At 40.5% G+C, this 18,337-nt stretch overlaps 1 pseudogene; it reads right to left on the bottom strand.

Moving 5' to 3' along the window:
- Nucleotides 1–14,450, bottom strand: part of LOC136705561 (dual specificity protein phosphatase 13A-like) — a 31,169-nt pseudogene extending 16,719 nt beyond the window's left edge.
- Nucleotides 14,451–18,337: the final 3,887 nt, after the last annotated feature.

Below are 18,337 nucleotides of genomic sequence, written 5' to 3'. Positions count from 1 at the left end.
AAATGAATGAATGAATGTCCCCCTTTATAGCATGGACATGGTTAGTCATCTGCGCTCAGCTAATTAGTTTCAGTAATGTTAAATCTCCAGGGTAAGTGTCCACATCTGGAACCACACCACCACCAAATCCCACCTTAAAGATTATCCCTTCACCATTACAACTTCAACATGACATTTTGAATGTTTCACCTTCACAGTTACACTGTTGATGTGTCAGTTGTAGTGTTTAAGGTTAAATGACGAAGGTGGAATATTTAAAGAGGAATAACAATGTGTGCATCATCAGCAATGGACCACAGGTGAGGGGTTTCTGATAAAGTGGCCAGGGGGTGTCTATGTAGTTCTGCCATGGTTTGAAGAAATCTTTTGGCCGTGTGTAAAATGTGAATGTATAGGCAGAGATAACCAGGTGTGGGTGTGTGGAGTACAACTATTTCAATTAATATTTATTACATCAGTAATAATAGTTTAAATACACTGATTTTTATATTTATTACTAGAGAGCTTTTATTTATTTATTTATTTATTTATTTATTTATTTATTTATTTATTATACAGTACAAATTACACAAATTGGCCAATGTGTTTTTGGGTTTGTCATTTTGAGTAAAAAAAACCAAAAAAACCCAAAATGTCTTTTAGTGAAGTCAAACGCTGTTGTATTTGCTACAGGTTCTGAGTTTGTATGTAAAAAAACAAGGCCATATTTCCTGCTTGATGGTGTAATATCATCATAATACAACACTCTTAAAACTAAAGGTGCTTTTGGTTCCATAAAGAACCATTTTTGTTAAAGAAATGCATGTGTGAAGAACCTTTTTTTATGGATATAAATATCCATCACTCTGTCTTAAGTTTCTTTACCAATTTAAACATATCAGCAAAAATGGAACCAAAAGTGGAACCAAAAGTGGTTCTTCTGTGGCATCGCTCGAAGAACCTTTTGTAGCACCTTCGTTTTTAAGAGAGCAAACACAGGCTGTGACCAAAATGGCTCTGTGCTTCTTCATTAGTATCATGCTACATAGTGAGGCACTATTTAGTTCATGGAGCTAAGAAACACAAGTGAATTTGGACACTTCCACCGTCTGTTACTGAGTAACAAAGAAACTCGCAATGCATTTTGGTCCACATTCAGCTTGTGTCATGTTCTACAATGTTCACTATATATTAGCAGTATATTGTGGGAGATTGCAGTGCCCTCAAAATTATGCTCAAATTGGAATTTCCGATGCCGGCAATCAGAGGAAAATGGCTGACGTACACATTAGCACTCTAAAAATGAAGTAGGGAATTCCATTTCACAGGAACAGGGTTGTATCACACGGAGGAAGTGAAATGGTCTGTATACATGCGGCTATATCTCTTTAACACTGTGAAGTAAAGTGAGAGTTTAGCTGTGGGTCTGATTGGGATTGTTTGTCAGACCACCGTGTGATGTCATCACACCATATATGGGCGCTCTGAACGCATCATAATGGAACGCATGCAGGTTTATATTCAAACGTCGCTTGAGTAACACTCACTTCTGTGTTTTCACTGCAACGGTCAAGTCGCTGTAGACTCCTTAAGCTTTACTTGATCAGCAGAAACAAACCAAACGAAACCTTGTACCTGTGAGCTTCCAGCCTTCCTTTTTCTACACTCCTGCCATTACTGCGGTGTAGTCATGAAGAAGGACACCTACCAGAAGAGGATTAACAGAGCTACTTCAATGGAGGACGTTCAGGGCCTGCAGCTAATTGTGGTGAGAAAGGCACCAACTCCTCCTGATAGGAAGGGCAGTTCTTTCCTCCCAGAGCTGCGGAGAACAGAACCTCAGACTGTGAAGAAATATCTGAAGAACTCAGGTCTCAGAACCTCCGGAAAGCTGTCACCGGCAGCTTTACTTCAGAGTCTAGGACAAAATTCCCTCAGCTGAGTGTGGTAGGGCATGGATGTGCTGCGACCAGAGACGCTTCTCTTCAACCGAGAAGACCCGTCAGCACCTTCCCGACCAATGTGGCTGTGTTGAAGAGGACCAAATTCACACCATCTGTCTCTTCCCTGGTTGTAGCTCCTGTGCCCAGAGCACCAGTGAGCTTACTGGACAATGGGATCGACAAGGTGCAGGGAAGGTCCTGCAATCTCCAACAGAGGGACAAGAGAACTTCACTTAAAGTTCTGAACCTAAAATATACTCAGCCGACCCCACCTGCCAGACCAAAACCAGAGAGGAAGACCTCACGGAGGACATGTGGAAAAAGACGTGAACTCGTACCTGACGCCGCAGCAAAAGAACCTGTGGAGAACTCAGCTCAGAAGAGTGAAGACGCTCCGGATGTTGCTCCACTAGTGTTTGAGGTGACGTTGCCTGAGTCCCTGCAGATGGGCCGCAGAAGGAGACTCTGTTGCAGGTCAATGGCGGAGCGCTGTGGGACGCTCGGTGTCAACTTGAAATTCTTTCGAACACCGATGCCCCCTCTGCGTGTGTCCAGCTCTCCAGCACTGTCCGAGGTGGAGGAGGATGACGAAGACGACTGCATAGACCAAACAATGTTTTAAGTTACAACATGGCACCAGTTTTCTTTTTTAAAAGCTAATTCAATAAATAAAATCAAACCAGTACACTGCATTCTGGATCTTCTTTTATTTAGTTTTTGGGACGTTTAAGGATTATCACTAGTGGTGGCAATAGTATTAACAGCATTGTTGTTATGTTTCTTCTTGTTATTATTAATAACTTCATAAAATATGCTGGTCTGGATCCTCCCTGGTAACACTGCCACAAATTCACTCTGGACAAGACACCAGTCCATTGCAAGCTTCATGAAATATGGGATGTAAAAAGCACCAGATATAAAACGTACTGTCATGGCTGGAAACAATTCTGTATAAATACATCTATAAATACTTATTTCCTGACTATATCTCACATATCTTCATTTCTTGCAGAACAACACATCAGGAGATTTTCTACTTTTCCCTGTAAATCATTTGAGTTTCAGCACATTTTTATCTCTGTAGTTTAATAATAAAAACCTCAAAATCCAATTCACAGCAGTGGAACCTTAAGCTTTCAACAACAGAAGAATAAAAACTGTGGATAACAGGCATTATAGAAGTATGAATGGAAGATGTCCAGTACTTCAGATCAGGATAAACAGTGATTACATATTAAATGTGTGTTCTCTCTGCAGCATGTGGACTTACAATATAGAACACCAGCAAAGCATGTTATTTGACCTGTTATTTGGCATAGGACCCAACATTGCTTCAAAAATGCTTTACACAAGGACAGTTTTGTGAACCTGGGGGTTAGAGAGCACCCGGATGCATTGTGGGACGAAGGCAAGCATGTGTGTGTGACACACTGGACAATGTTGTGCTGGGAAAACTCCGCTTTTGTTTTTTATTTCCGCTTTGCACCCAGTGATTCTGGGTAGGCTCCAGAGCCAACGCGACCCTGAACTGGATAAGCGCTTACAGACAATAAATGAATGAATGAATGTCCCCCTTTATAGCATGGACATGGTTAGTCATCTGCGCTCAGCTAATTAGTTTCAGTAATGTTAAATCTCCAGGGTAAGTGTCCACATCTGGAACCACACCACCACCAAATCCCACCTTAAAGATTATCCCTTCACCATTACAACTTCAACATGACATTTTGAATGTTCCACCTTCACAGTTACACTGTTGATGTGTCAGTTGTAGTGTTTAAGGTTAAATGACGAAGGTGGAATATTTAAAGAGGAATAACAATGTGTGCATCATCAGCAATGGACCACAGGTGAGGGGTTTCTGATAAAGTGGCCAGGGGGGTGTCTATGTAGTTCTGCCATGGTTTGAAGAAATCATTTGGCTGTGTGTAAAATGTGAATGTATAGGCAGAGATAACCAGGTGTGGGTGTGTGGGGTACAACTATTTCAATTAATATTTATTACATCAGTAATAATAGTTTAAATACTCTGATTTTTATATTTATTACCAGAGAGCTTTTATTTATTTATTTATTTATTATACAGTACAAATTACACAAATTGGCCAATGTGTTTTTGGGTTTGTCATTTTGAGTAAAAAAAACCCCCAAAAGCCCAAAATGTCTTTTAGTGAAGTCAAACGCTGTTGTATTTGCTACAGGTTCTGAGTTTGTATGTAAAAAAACAAGGCCATATTTCCTACTTGATGGTGTAATATCATCATAATACAACACTCTTAAAACTAAAGGTGCTTTTGGTTCCATAAAGAACCATTTTTGTTAAAGAAATGCATGTGTGAAGAACCTTTTTTTATGGATATAAATATCCATCACTCTGTCTTAAGTTTCTTTACCAATTTAAACATATCAGCAAAAATGGAACCAAAAGTGGAACCAAAAGTGGTTCTTCTGTGGCATCGCTCGAAGAACCTTTTGTAGCACCTTCGTTTTCAAGAGAGCAAACACAGGCTGTGACCAAAATGGCTCTGTGCTTCTTCATTAGTATCGTGCTACATAGTGAGGCACTATTTAGTTCATGGAGCTAAGAAACACAAGTGAATTTGGACACTTCCACCGTCTGTTACTGAGTAACAAAGAAACTCGCAATGCATTTTGGTCCACATTCAGCTTGTGTCATGTTCTACAATGTTCACTATATATTAGCATTATATTGTGGGAGATTGCAGTGCCCTCAAAATTATGCTCAAATTGGAATTTACGATGCCGGCAATCAGAGGAAAATGGCTGACGTACACATTAGCGCCCTAAAAATGAAGTAGGGAATTCCATTTCACAGGAACAGGGTTGTACCACACGGAGGAAGTGAAATGGTCTGTATACATGCGGCTATATCTCTTTAACACTGTGAAGTAAAGTGAGAGTTTAGCTGTGGGTCTGATTGGGATTGTTTGTCAGACCACCGTGTGATGTCATCACACCATATATGGGCGCTCTGAACGCATCATAATGGAACGCATGCAGGTTTATATTCAAACGTCGCTTGAGTAACACTCACTTCTGTGTTTTCACTGCAACGGTCAAGTCGCTGTAGACTCCTTAAGCTTTACTTGATCAGCAGAAACAAACCAAACGAAACCTTGTACCTGTGAGCTTCCAGCCTTCCTTTTTCTACACTCCTGCCATTACTGCGGTGTAGTCATGAAGAAGGACACCTACCAGAAGAGGATTAACAGAGCTACTTCAATGGAGGACGTTCAGGGCCTGCAGCTAATTGTGGTGAGAAAGGCACCAACTCCTCCTGATAGGAAGGGCAGTTCTTTCCTCCCAGAGCTGCGGAGAACAGAACCTCAGACTGTGAAGAAATATCTGAAGAACTCAGGTCTCAGAACCTCCGGAAAGCTGTCACCGCTTCTATTGCAGAGCAATGCTGGAAAGCCATCTGCTACCAGAGACGGCAGCTTTACTTCAGAGTCTAGGACAAAATTCCCTCAGCTGAGTGTGGTAGGGCATGGATGTGCTGCGACCAGAGACGCTTCTCTTCAACCGAGAAGACCCGTCAGCACCTTCCCGACCAATGTGGCTGTGTTGAAGAGGACCAAATTCACACCATCTGTCTCTTCCCTGGTTGTAGCTCCTGTGCCCAGAGCACCAGTGAGCTTACTGGACAATGGGATCGACAAGGTGCAGGGAAGGTCCTGCAATCTCCAACAGAGGGACAAGAGAACTTCACTTAAAGTTCTGAACCTAAAATATACTCAGCCGACCCCACCTGCCGGACCAAAACCAGAGAGGAAGACCTCACGGAGGACATGTGGAAAAAGACGTGAACTCGTACCTGACGCCGCAGCAAAAGAACCTGTGGAGAACTCAGCTCAGAAGAGTGAAGACGCTCCGGATGTTGCTCCACTAGTGTTTGAGGTGACGTTGCCCGAGTCCCTGTAGATGGGCCGCAGAAGGAGACTCTGTTGCAGGTCAATGGCGGAGCGCTGTGGGACGCTCGGTGTCAACTTGAAATTCTTTCGAACACCGATGCCCCCTCTGCGTGTGTCCAGCTCTCCAGCACTGTCCGAGGTGGAGGAGGATGACGAAGACGACTGCATAGACCAAACAATGTTTTAAGTTACAACATGGCACCAGTTTTCTTTTTTAAAAGCTAATTCAATAAATAAAATCAAACCAGTACACTGCATTCTGGATCTTCTTTTATTTAGTGTTTGGGACGTTTAAGGATTATCACTAGTGGTGGCAATAGTATTAACAGCATTGTTGTTATGTTTCTTCTTGTTATTATTAATAACTTCATAAAATATGCTGGTCTGGATCCTCCCTGGTAACACTGCCACAAATTCACTCTGGACAAGACACCAGTCCATTGCAAGCTTCATGAAATATGGGATGTAAAAAGCACCAGATATAAAACGTACTGTCATGGCTGGAAACAATTCTGTATAAATACATCTATAAATATTTATTTCCTGACTATATCTCACATATCTTCATTTCTTGCAGAACAACACATCAGGAGATTTTCTACTTTTCCCTGTAAATCATTTGAGTTTCAGCACATTTTTATCTCTGTAGTTTAATAATAAAAACCTCAAAATCCAATTCACAGCAGTGGAACCTTAAGCTTTCAACAACAGAAGAATAAAAACTGTGGATAACAGGCATTATAGAAGTATGAATGGAAGATGTCCAGTAGTTCAGATCAGGATAAACAGTGATTACATATTAAATGTGTGTTCTCTCTGCAGCATGTGGACTTACAATATAGAACACCAGCAAAGCATGTTATTTGACCTGTTATTTGGCATAGGACCCAACATTGCTTCAAAAACGCTTTACACAAGGACAGTTTTGTGAACCTGGGGGTTAGAGAGCACCCGGATGCACTGTGGGACGAAGGCAAGCATGTGTGTGTGTGAGACACACTGGACAATGTTGTGCTGGGAAAACTCCGCTTTTGTTTTTTATTTCCGCTTTGCACCCAGTGATTCTGGGTAGGCTCCAGACCCAACGCGACCCTGAACTGGATAAGCGCTTACAGACAATAAATGAATGAATGAATGTCCCCCTTTATAGCATGGACATGGTTAGTCATCTGCGCTCAGCTAATTAGTTTCAGTAATGTTAAATCTCCAGGGTAAGTGTCCACATCTGGAACCACACCACCACCAAATCCCACCTTAAAGATTATCCCTTCACCACTACAACTTCAACATGACATTTTGAATGTTCCACCTTCACAGTTACACTGTTGATGTGTCAGTTGTAATGTTTAAGGTTAAATGACGAAGGTGGAATATTTAAAGAGGAATAACAATGTGTGCATCATCAGCAATGGACCACAGGTGAGGGGTTTCTGATAAAGTGGCCAGGGGGTGTCTATGTAGTTCTGCCATGGTTTGAAGAAATCATTTGGCTGTGTGTAAAATGTGAATGTATAGGCAGAGATAACCAGGTGTGGGTGTGTGGGGTACAACTATTTCAATTAATATTTATTACATCAGTAATAATAGTTTAAATACTCTGATTTTTATATTTATTACCAGAGAGCTTTTATTTATTTATTTATTTATTATACAGTACAAATTACACAAATTGGCCAATGTGTTTTTGGGTTTGTCATTTTGAGTAAAAAAAACCCCCAAAAGCCCAAAATGTCTTTTAGTGAAGTCAAACGCTGTTGTATTTGCTACAGGTTCTGAGTTTGTATGTAAAAAAACAAGGCCATATTTCCTACTTGATGGTGTAATATCATCATAATACAACACTCTTAAAACTAAAGGTGCTTTTGGTTCCATAAAGAACCATTTTTGTTAAAGAAATGCATGTGTGAAGAACCTTTTTTATGGATATAAATATCCATCACTCTGTCTTAAGTTTCTTTACCAATTTAAACATATCAGCAAAAATGGAACCAAAAGTGGAACCAAAAGTGGTTCTTCTGTGGCATCGCTCGAAGAACCTTTTGTAGCACCTTCGTTTTTAAGAGAGCAAACACAGGCTGTGACCAAAATGGCTCTGTGCTTCTTCATTAGTATCGTGCTACATAGTGAGGCACTATTTAGTTCATGGAGCTAAGAAACACAAGTGAATTTGGACACTTCCACCGTCTGTTACTGAGTAACAAAGAAACTCGCAATGCATTTTGGTCCACATTCAGCTTGTGTCATGTTCTACAATGTTCACTATATATTAGCAGTATATTGTGGGAGATTGCAGTGCCCTCAAAATTATGCTCAAATTGGAATTTACGATGCCGGCAATCAGAGGAAAATGGCTGACGTACACATTAGCGCCCTAAAAATGAAGTAGGGAATTCCATTTCACAGGAACAGGGTTGTATCACACGGAGGAAGTGAAATGGTCTGTATACATGCGGCTATATCTCTTTAACACTGTGAAGTAAAGTGAGAGTTTAGCTGTGGGTCTGATTGGGATTGTTTGTCAGACCACTGTGTGATGTCATCACACCATATATGGGCGCTCTGAACGCATCATAATGGAACGCATGCAGGTTTATATTCAAACGTCGCTTGAGTAACACTCACTTCTGTGTTTTCACTGCAACGGTCAAGTCGCTGTAGACTCCTTAAGCTTTACTTGATCAGCAGAAACAAACCAAACGAAACCTTGTACCTGTGAGCTTCCAGCCTTCCTTTTTCTACACTCCTGCCATTACTGCGGTGTAGTCATGAAGAAGGACACCTACCAGAAGAGGATTAACAGAGCTACTTCAATGGAGGACGTTCAGGGCCTGCAGCTAATTGTGGTGAGAAAGGCACCAACTCCTCCTGATAGGAAGGGCAGTTCTTTCCTCCCAGAGCTGCGGAGAACAGAACCTCAGACTGTGAAGAAATATCTGAAGAACTCAGGTCTCAGAACCTCCGGAAAGCTGTCACCGGCAGCTTTACTTCAGAGTCTAGGACAAAATTCCCTCAGCTGAGTGTGGTAGGGCATGGATGTGCTGCGACCAGAGACGCTTCTCTTCAACCGAGAAGACCCGTCAGCACCTTCCCGACCAATGTGGCTGTGTTGAAGAGGACCAAATTCACACCATCTGTCTCTTCCCTGGTTGTAGCTCCTGTGCCCAGAGCACCAGTGAGCTTACTGGACAATGGGATCGACAAGGTGCAGGGAAGGTCCTGCAATCTCCAACAGAGGGACAAGAGAACTTCACTTAAAGTTCTGAACCTAAAATATACTCAGCCGACCCCACCTGCCGGACCAAAACCAGAGAGGAAGACCTCACGGAGGACATGTGGAAGAAGACGTGAACTCGTACCTGACGCCGCAGCAAAAGAACCTGTGGAGAACTCAGCTCAGAAGAGTGAAGACGCTCCGGATGTTGCTCCACTAGTGTTTGAGGTGACGTTGCCCGAGTCCCTGCAGATGGGCCGCAGAAGGAGACTCTGTTGCAGGTCAATGGCGGAGCGCTGTGGGACGCTCGGTGTCAACTTGAAATTCTTTCGAACACCGATGCCCCCTCTGCGTGTGTCCAGCTCTCCAGCACTGTCCGAGGTGGAGGAGGATGACGAAGACGACTGCATAGACCAAACAATGTTTTAAGTTACAACATGGCACCAGTTTTCTTTTTTAAAAGCTAATTCAATAAATAAAATCAAACCAGTACACTGCATTCTGGATCTTCTTTTATTTAGTTTTAGGGACGTTTAAGGATTATCATTAGTGGTGGCAATAGTATTAACAGCATTGTTGTTATGTTTCTTCTTGTTATTATTAATAACTTCATAAAATATGCTGGTCTGGATCCTCCCTGGTAACACTGCCACAAATTCACTCTGGACAAGACACCAGTCCATTGCAAGCTTCATGAAATATGGGATGTAAAAAGCACCAGATATAAAACGTACTGTCATGGCTGGAAACAATTCTGTATAAATACATCTATAAATATTTATTTCCTGACTATATCTCACATATCTTCATTTCTTGCAGAACAACACATCAGGAGATTTTCTACTTTTCCCTGTAAATCATTTGAGTTTCAGCACATTTTTATCTCTGTAGTTTAATAATAAAAACCTCAAAATCCAATTCACAGCAGTGGAACCTTAAGCTTTCAACAACAGAAGAATAAAAACTGTGGATAACAGGCATTATAGAAGTATGAATGGAAGATGTCCAGTAGTTCAGATCAGGATAAACAGTGATTACATATTAAATGTGTGTTCTCTCTGCAGCATGTGGACTTACAATATAGAACACCAGCAAAGCATGTTATTTGACCTGTTATTTGGCATAGGACCCAACATTGCTTCAAAAGTGCTTTACACAAGGACAGTTTTGTGAACCTGGGGGTTAGAGAGCAGCCGGATGCACTGTGGGACGAAGGCAAGCATGTGTGTGTGTGAGACACACTGGACAATGTTGTGCTGGGAAAACTCCGCTTTTGTTTTTTATTTCCGCTTTGCACCCAGTGATTCTGGGTAGGCTCCAGACCCAACGCGACCCTGAACTGGATAAGCGCTTACAGACAATAAATGAATGAATGAATGTCCCCCTTTATAGCATGGACATGGTTAGTCATCTGCGCTCAGCTAATTAGTTTCAGTAATGTTAAATCTCCAGGGTAAGTGTCCACATCTGGAACCACACCACCACCAAATCCCACCTTAAAGATTATCCCTTCACCACTACAACTTCAACATGACATTTTGAATGTTCCACCTTCACAGTTACACTGTTGATGTGTCAGTTGTAGTGTTTAAGGTTAAATGGCGAAGGTGGAATATTTAAAGAGGAATAACAATGTGTGCATCATCAGCAATGGACCACAGGTGAGGGGTTTCTGATAAAGTGGCCAGGGGGTGTCTATGTAGTTCTGCCATGGTTTGAAGAAATCATTTGGCTGTGTGTAAAATGTGAATGTATAGGCAGAGATAACCAGGTGTGGGTGTGTGGAGTACAACTATTTCAATTAATATTTATTACATCAGTAATAATAGTTTAAATATACTGATTTTTATATTTATTACCAGAGAGCTTTTATTTATTTATTTATTTATTTATTTATTATACAGTACAAATTACACAAATTGGCCAATGTGTTTTTGGGTTTGTCATTTTGAGTAAAAAAAAAAAAAAAAAAACCCCAAAATGTCTTTTAGTGAAGTCAAACGCTGTTGTATTTGCTACAGGTTCTGAGTTTGTATGTAAAAAAACAAGGCCATATTTCCTACTTGATGCTACATAGTGAGGCACTATTTAGTTCATGGAGCTAAGAAACACAAGTGAATTTGGACACTTCCACCGTCTGTTACTGAGTAACAAAGAAACTCGCAATGCATTTTGGTTCACATTCAGCTTGTGTCATGTTCTACAATGTTCACTATATATTAGCAGTATATTGTGGGAGATTGCAGTGCCCTCAAAATTATGCTCAAATTGGAATTTACGATGCCGGCAATCAGAGGAAAATGGCTGACGTACACATTAGCGCTCTAAAAATGAAGTAGGGAATTCCATTTCACAGGAACAGGGTTGTATCACACGGAGGAAGTGAAATGGTCTGTATACATGCGGCTATATCTCTTTAACACTGTGAAGTAAAGTGAGAGTTTAGCTGTGGGTCTGATTGGGATTGTTTGTCAGACCACCGTGTGATGTCATCACACCATATATGGGCGCTCTGAACGCATCATAATGGAACGCATGCAGGTTTATATTCAAACGTCGCTTGAGTAACACTCACTTCTGTGTTTTCACTGCAACGGTCAAGTCGCTGTAGACTCCTTAAGCTTTACTTGATCAGCAGAAACAAACCAAACGAAACCTTGTACCTGTGAGCTTCCAGCCTTCCTTTTTCTACACTCCTACCATTACTGCGGTGTAGTCATGAAGAAGGACACCTACCAGAAGAGGATTAACAGAGCTACTTCAATGGAGGACGTTCAGGGCCTGCAGCTAATTGTGGTGAGAAAGGCACCAACTCCTCCTGATAGGAAGGGCAGTTCTTTCCTCCCAGAGCTGCGGAGAACAGAACCTCAGACTATGAAGAAATATCTAAAGAACTCAGGTCTCAGAACCTCCGGAAAGCTGTCACCGCTTCTATTGCAGAGCAATGCTGGAAAGCCATCTGCTACCATAGACGGCAGCTTTACTTCAGAGTCTAAGACAAAATTCCCTCAGCTGAGTGTGGTAGGGCATGGATGTGCTGCGACCAGAGACGCTTCTCTTCAACCGAGAAGACCCGTCAGCACCTTCCCGACCAATGTGGCTGTGTTGAAGAGGACCAAATTCACACCATCTGTCTCTTCCCTGGTTGTAGCTCCTGTGCCCAGAGCACCAGTGAGCTTACTGGACAATGGAATCGACAAGGTGCAGGGAAGGTCCTGCAATCTCCAACAGAGGGACAAGAGAACTTCACTTAAAGTTCTGAACCTAAAATATACTCAGCCGACCCCACCTGCCGGACCAAAACCAGAGAGGAAGACCTCACGGAGGACATGTGGAAGAAGACGTGAACTCGTACCTGACGTCGCAGCAAAAGAACCTGTGGAGAACTCAGCTCAGAAGAGTGAAGACGCTCCGGATGTTGCTCCACTAGTGTTTGAGGTGACGTTGCCTGAGTCCCTGCAGATGGGCCGCAGAAGGAGACTCTGTTGCAGGTCAATGGCGGAGCGCTGTGGGACGCTCGGTGTCAACTTGAAATTCTTTCGAACACCGATGCCCCCTCTGCGTGTGTCCAGCTCTCCAGCACTGTCCGAGGTGGAGGAGGATGACGAAGACGACTGCATAGACCAAACAATGTTTTAAGTTACAACATGGCACTAGTTTTCTTTTTTAAAAGCTAATTCAATAAATAAAATCAAACCAGTACACTGCATTCTGGATCTTCTTTTATTTAGTTTTTGGGACGTTTAAGGATTATCATTAGTGGTGGCATTAGTATTAACAGCATTGTTGTTATGTTTCTTCTTGTTATTCTTAATAACTTCATAAAATATGCTGGTCTGGATCCTCCCTGGTAACACTGCCACAAATTCACTCTGGACAAGACACAAGTCCATTGCAAGCTTCATGAAATATGGGATGTAAAAAGCACCAGATATAAAACGTACTGTCATGGCTGGAAACAATTCTGTATAAATACATCTATAAATACTTATTTCCTGACTATATCTCACATATCTTCATTTCTTGCAGAACAACACATCAGGAGATTTTCTACTTTTCCCTGTAAATCATTTGAGTTTCAGCACATTTTTATCTCTGTAGTTTAATAATAAAAACCTCAAAATCCAATTCACAGCAGTGGAACCTTAAGCTTTCAACAACAGAAGAATAAAAACTGTGGATAACAGGCATTATAGAAGTATGAATGGAAGATGTCCAGTACTTCAGATCAGGATAAACAGTGATTACATATTAAATGTGTGTTCTCTCTGCAGCATGTGGACTTACAATATAGAACACCAGCAAAGCATGTTATTTGACCTGTTATTTGGCATAGGACCCAACATTGCTTCAAAAATGCTTTACACAAGGACAGTTTTGTGAACCTGGGGGTTAGAGAGCACCCGGATGCACTGTGGGACGAAGTCAAGCATGTGTGTGTGACACAACGGACAATGTTGTGCTGGGAAAACTTTAGGACCTGGTATTCATGTGGACGTTACTTTGATACGTACCGCCAACCTAAATGTTGTTGAATACCAGGCACACTACTTCCTGTCAGTAGCCTTGCTTAATGGTTGTGGCTTTATTGCCAGCAGGACACTGCTCCCTGCTTCAGCACAAACATCGGTAAGGAATGGTTTGAGGAACATGACAGAGAGTTCATGGCGCTGAATTAGCCTCTGAATTCCCCAGATCACAATTCACTTGAGTGTCTGTGTGGGTTGTGCCTGAGAGTCTGTATTTTTGTGCTTTAATCAAAATTATAGCCCCCTCATTTAAGTTGACGTCCTAAGTAGTGTTTCATCTCTAAGTGTTATTTGAATGGGTTGGGAAATACATAGTAAGTGAAACAGTTTCTTTCTAAGGAATAAACATAGGTCATAAAATTGTTACATTAAGCAATTCCCAAGTGGGGGCTAGGGTATTTCTTGAATGTTCCTATGGTTAAAAACATCATGCAGTACTGAATATAATCTGCAGCCTAAATTGGATAGTGTTATACCTCCGGCAGTGCTGAGAGCCTCATGAATATATTTTGCAGAAGGGTAGAAGAAAGGTGAAATATCAAATGTAGGCAGGTCATTAGCCGCCACTCCACAGTACACAGTTGTGCCATAGAAATCATCATATATATATATGTCATACCATCATATATGGTATGTCAGGAGATCAATGATCACTGAAGCTGTGAACTCTCAATATGAATCATGATCAGACTTACATATCTCCCAGAAACAAATCTGGCCACACTTCATCAGCATGGTTACACGATAGACAACCTCCGTGTAGTAAATCCTCCAGCTGCGAGATAGTGGCAGATTTGTACGGGATGAAAGCCATGTTTATCTCTTCAGCGATTTTAGGAGAATAAATGGTCTCCATCTTCTGTTTTCATGTTTATTCAACTTTTAACCCTACAACACTGTGGTCTCTGAATGACACGACCAGGTGTGTGACACAGTATTAACTTCTGTCCTCCAGAAGATGTCACTGTATCTATGTTGTGATCAAGTATAGGCCAATAAAACCACACAGAGTTCTCAGTGTATTCTTTATTTGATCTACTTCAAGAAAACAGAGAAATTGATCAAGTTTAATATCAGTGTTGTACTGATGCTACATACACCTCTCCTCATAAACCAGACAACTAACATAGAACCAAATGCTTCTTATCTTAAGATAGAAATTAGATGCATTATATTTGTTGGTCTTTTGGGCCACAGTTGAAAAGCATAAGCAAAAGGACTGGCGCCCCCTCCAGGGTGTATTCCTGCCTTGCGCTCAATAATTCCAGGTAGGCTCTGGACCCACCGCGACCCTGAACTGGATAAGTGCTTACAGAGAATGAATAAATGAATAGTTGTTAAAGTTAAAATGTATTTAAAAACAAATGCTTAATAATTAGTGATTTATCCCTCTTTTCAGACCATTGCTGATTGAGAGCACCCTAAAAGCCTTGCCCATTAGGGTTACATCACCTGGTAGTAACAATGTTACTGTCATCAAACTTGCTAAGGTTTTCACAGCTACCCATTTCTGTAGCATTAGGTTAATTGACAGGAACAGGCTGTTATGGTTAACAGCATAAGGCATAATAAACTTTACAATCTATGGTATCTCCTTCATCTGTGAGTTGTCTTTATATGTTGGTTCCTCAGTATACTTGCATATTCAAGCCACAGTAGTTTAGCCATGTCCTTTCAACAGAGGTTTTCAGCCAGAAATGCTTTTGAATGAAACATGATACAGGGCAGCTAATTACAGCAAAGATCATTTACGTCTTTAAAGGATTGTAGCAAAACCAGCTTGTCTAACATAAAAAAAAACATGTTGGGAAATGGTAATGTAAAAGAGACATACACATGAATTTTATTAATGGGCCTTTTAGAAAAAAGAATGTTATTACAAGAACAATGTACAAAATACTTTTACTTGAAAATATAATTAATTATGACAGAAAAATGAATGTAATAACAACAAAATATATAGATGGAGAGGTCTTGTCTTTATTTTCCGACTAGTCTCTTGATCTGAGTCTTGCAGTGTCTGACATTCTTTAGCTCTGAGGTGGAGCTGTCATGAAGCCCAGACACATAACTTTATATGAATTTCCAAAATCTCACTAGACCAAAGTACTTTGAAAACCCCACACTATTATATAGCCGTACATGATATACAGCCTCAGTCTGTTCCTGAAAATAGTCTGTTACAGCATCTGTGTTTGGAATAACCCCCAGACCTGGTTTGTCCTCTGCAGTATCACTGGTTACTACCTTTGGTAGCTAATGCAATCAGCTGTGATTTTCCATTTTAATCCAGCTATAAGGCTTACTGAAGTTCTTGCTCCACAGGGGGTTATTATTCATTGGTTTGCAACAAAGACACAGATATAACAAATTCATCAACTGTTCAAAATATTTGTGTAATTAAATGTTTAAGATATATCTTCACTTGGAGAGGTTTGATGTGAACTGTTCTGGTTCTCACGTTGTCAGTTTTGATAGCAACTATAGAAACCAGATGACAGGTTTTCATGTCTCTAAAAGCTGCTTCATATCCTCAAGCAAGTTATAATGTTACTTTTGAGATATATACTCATCCAAAAGTATTTGCCCTTCTGACACATAGGAACTTGAGTGGTGGCGTATTTTACACCAAGGCTGCAGCTGCTCGGCCATGGAAACCTATTATTTCACAAATATTTGTAGAAACAGGCTGCATGCCTAGATTTTATACACCTGTGACCATAGAAGTGATTGGAACTAAATTCAAGGTTATTGAATTACTGATTCTTACCCATTATCAATATTAGAAAACAAACAAACAAAAATAAACAACAACCAAAAAACCCAACATAATTTTGCTGGTCTTGGGCAGTAAATAGACATTTGCATGGTAAAATGCTTAAATTTGTATTTGTGGTGAAAACACTGTTCACTGGTTCCCATTAGTACTGTACCAAACAAACACGGTTACTTTGTGACAACTTTGTGACAGCGTTGTGACGTTGTATTTATTTGGTGCCCACAAAGTTGTCTTTTTGGTTGTCACTACGTTGTGACAACGTTGAAATGAAATTCCTCAGAAGGTTGTGACAACGTTGTTTGACAACTTTCTGGGAGGTTGTGACAACGTTGTTCAGACAACGTAATCAGTTCCACCTTTTGACAACGTTGTAGCAACGTTGTAAGAAAGTAGACAATGTTGTGACAACGTTGTGTGTTTGCTGGGTAAATGAAACAATTTTAAAGGTTCACAGATTACTTTGAATGAGCATTTTAAATGAGCAATGTTTAATACAATCGAAATTATAATACAGTTTCAAAACAGTGGAGCGAGCTGTCTGCCTCCTCTGCCTCCTCCAAAGACGTGTAGCTCGACCAGGTTGCCAGTTTGAGGAAAACTGAATGAACAAGCAAGAGACGTGTTTAAGAAATGTGGACTGTGATAGCTAAGAAGTATGTACCATAATCAACATATCTCCACAGAAAAGTGAACGAGCAGCCGTCATTTCCCTGCATTTACAAACCTTTACTGTCCAATCCCTCCTTAAATATTTAGACTAGACAAGGCTAGTGTTACTTATTGATTTTCCATAAATATCATAACATCGTTTTCAACATAAATATCGTTTAGGAGGCAGAACTTTGCTTCTTATTCACAATTTTCATAGTCAAACCTTTCGTCCCACCTTACGTGTCCGTTTAAGAGTCTTATTGGTGTTATTCGCCAGCTTCTTGCAATCTCTGTTCGACCGAGCTGAAGCTAGCGCTATAGATTTTGAAATGTTTGTTATTCCACTTTATCTGTTAAAACCACACAAATCAATTGTATGTGAGGTCACTAAACCTACTTAAGTGAAAAGCAAAATAAAAAGAGTCGCCATTTTTCCTGCACTTACAAGAATAAACTGTCTAAACAACATTAAAATTTTACACTAGTCAAGGCTGGTGTTATTTTCCCTGCACTCATAAATGTCATTTTAGGAGGTAGATGCTTGCTTCTTATTCATACATTTTGTATTAAAGCATTTAATTCCACCTTAAATGGGTCAGCTTAAGAGTATTTGTGTTATTCTCCAGCCTCTTATTAAATAATCATCTCCACCTTAAACAGCTATGCGAAGCTAAAGCTAGCGACCAAGGGTACTTGATGTCACTAAAACATTTACCTAGTAGTGAAATGCTTATATTTGCTGTGTACTACAAAGCTTGATTTTTCTGTTCCACCTTAAATAGGTTAATATACGAGGCTTTTCAAACACAAGTCTTTCTCCTTAATTTGTTTAAAACACACAAACATGACTGAGAAACACATGAATCTGCCTCAATTTCTTTAAAACAAACAAACAATGGTATTTACACCTTTCAATCGTGCTGACAATCACCTTCTTCTTATAAATCACAGTCCTAACACCTTCCAAACATCGCAATACCTCACTGTCTTTATATAAAACTCACAACCTATGGCGTTTACTCCTTTTAACCTATACATAGGCATTTGTACTGCTATATTTTGTTCAGAAATGATTTGCTGTTATCTGTTCGGCTCTGGTTCTGTTCTGTATTGTTGCTGCTTCCAAACACAAGCCTAATATTTTCTCTCATTGTACTCTGTTGATGGAGATTTGTAGAATGGGGCTTTTTGGGTCCGGAAAAATATAACATTTACTCTATTCATTTGGTCATTTCATGACTGTAAGACAGACAGTATGTTTGTAGACTTGGCAGCGGTGGGTTAAGACATAATGTGATTGGACAGAGGGTGGG

The sequence above is a fragment of the Hoplias malabaricus genome, chromosome 8, assembly GCF_029633855.1.
Source record: "Hoplias malabaricus isolate fHopMal1 chromosome 8, fHopMal1.hap1, whole genome shotgun sequence".
Lineage (NCBI taxonomy): Eukaryota > Metazoa > Chordata > Actinopteri > Characiformes > Erythrinidae > Hoplias > Hoplias malabaricus.
This window is presented reverse-complemented; position numbering and strand designations above follow the sequence as displayed.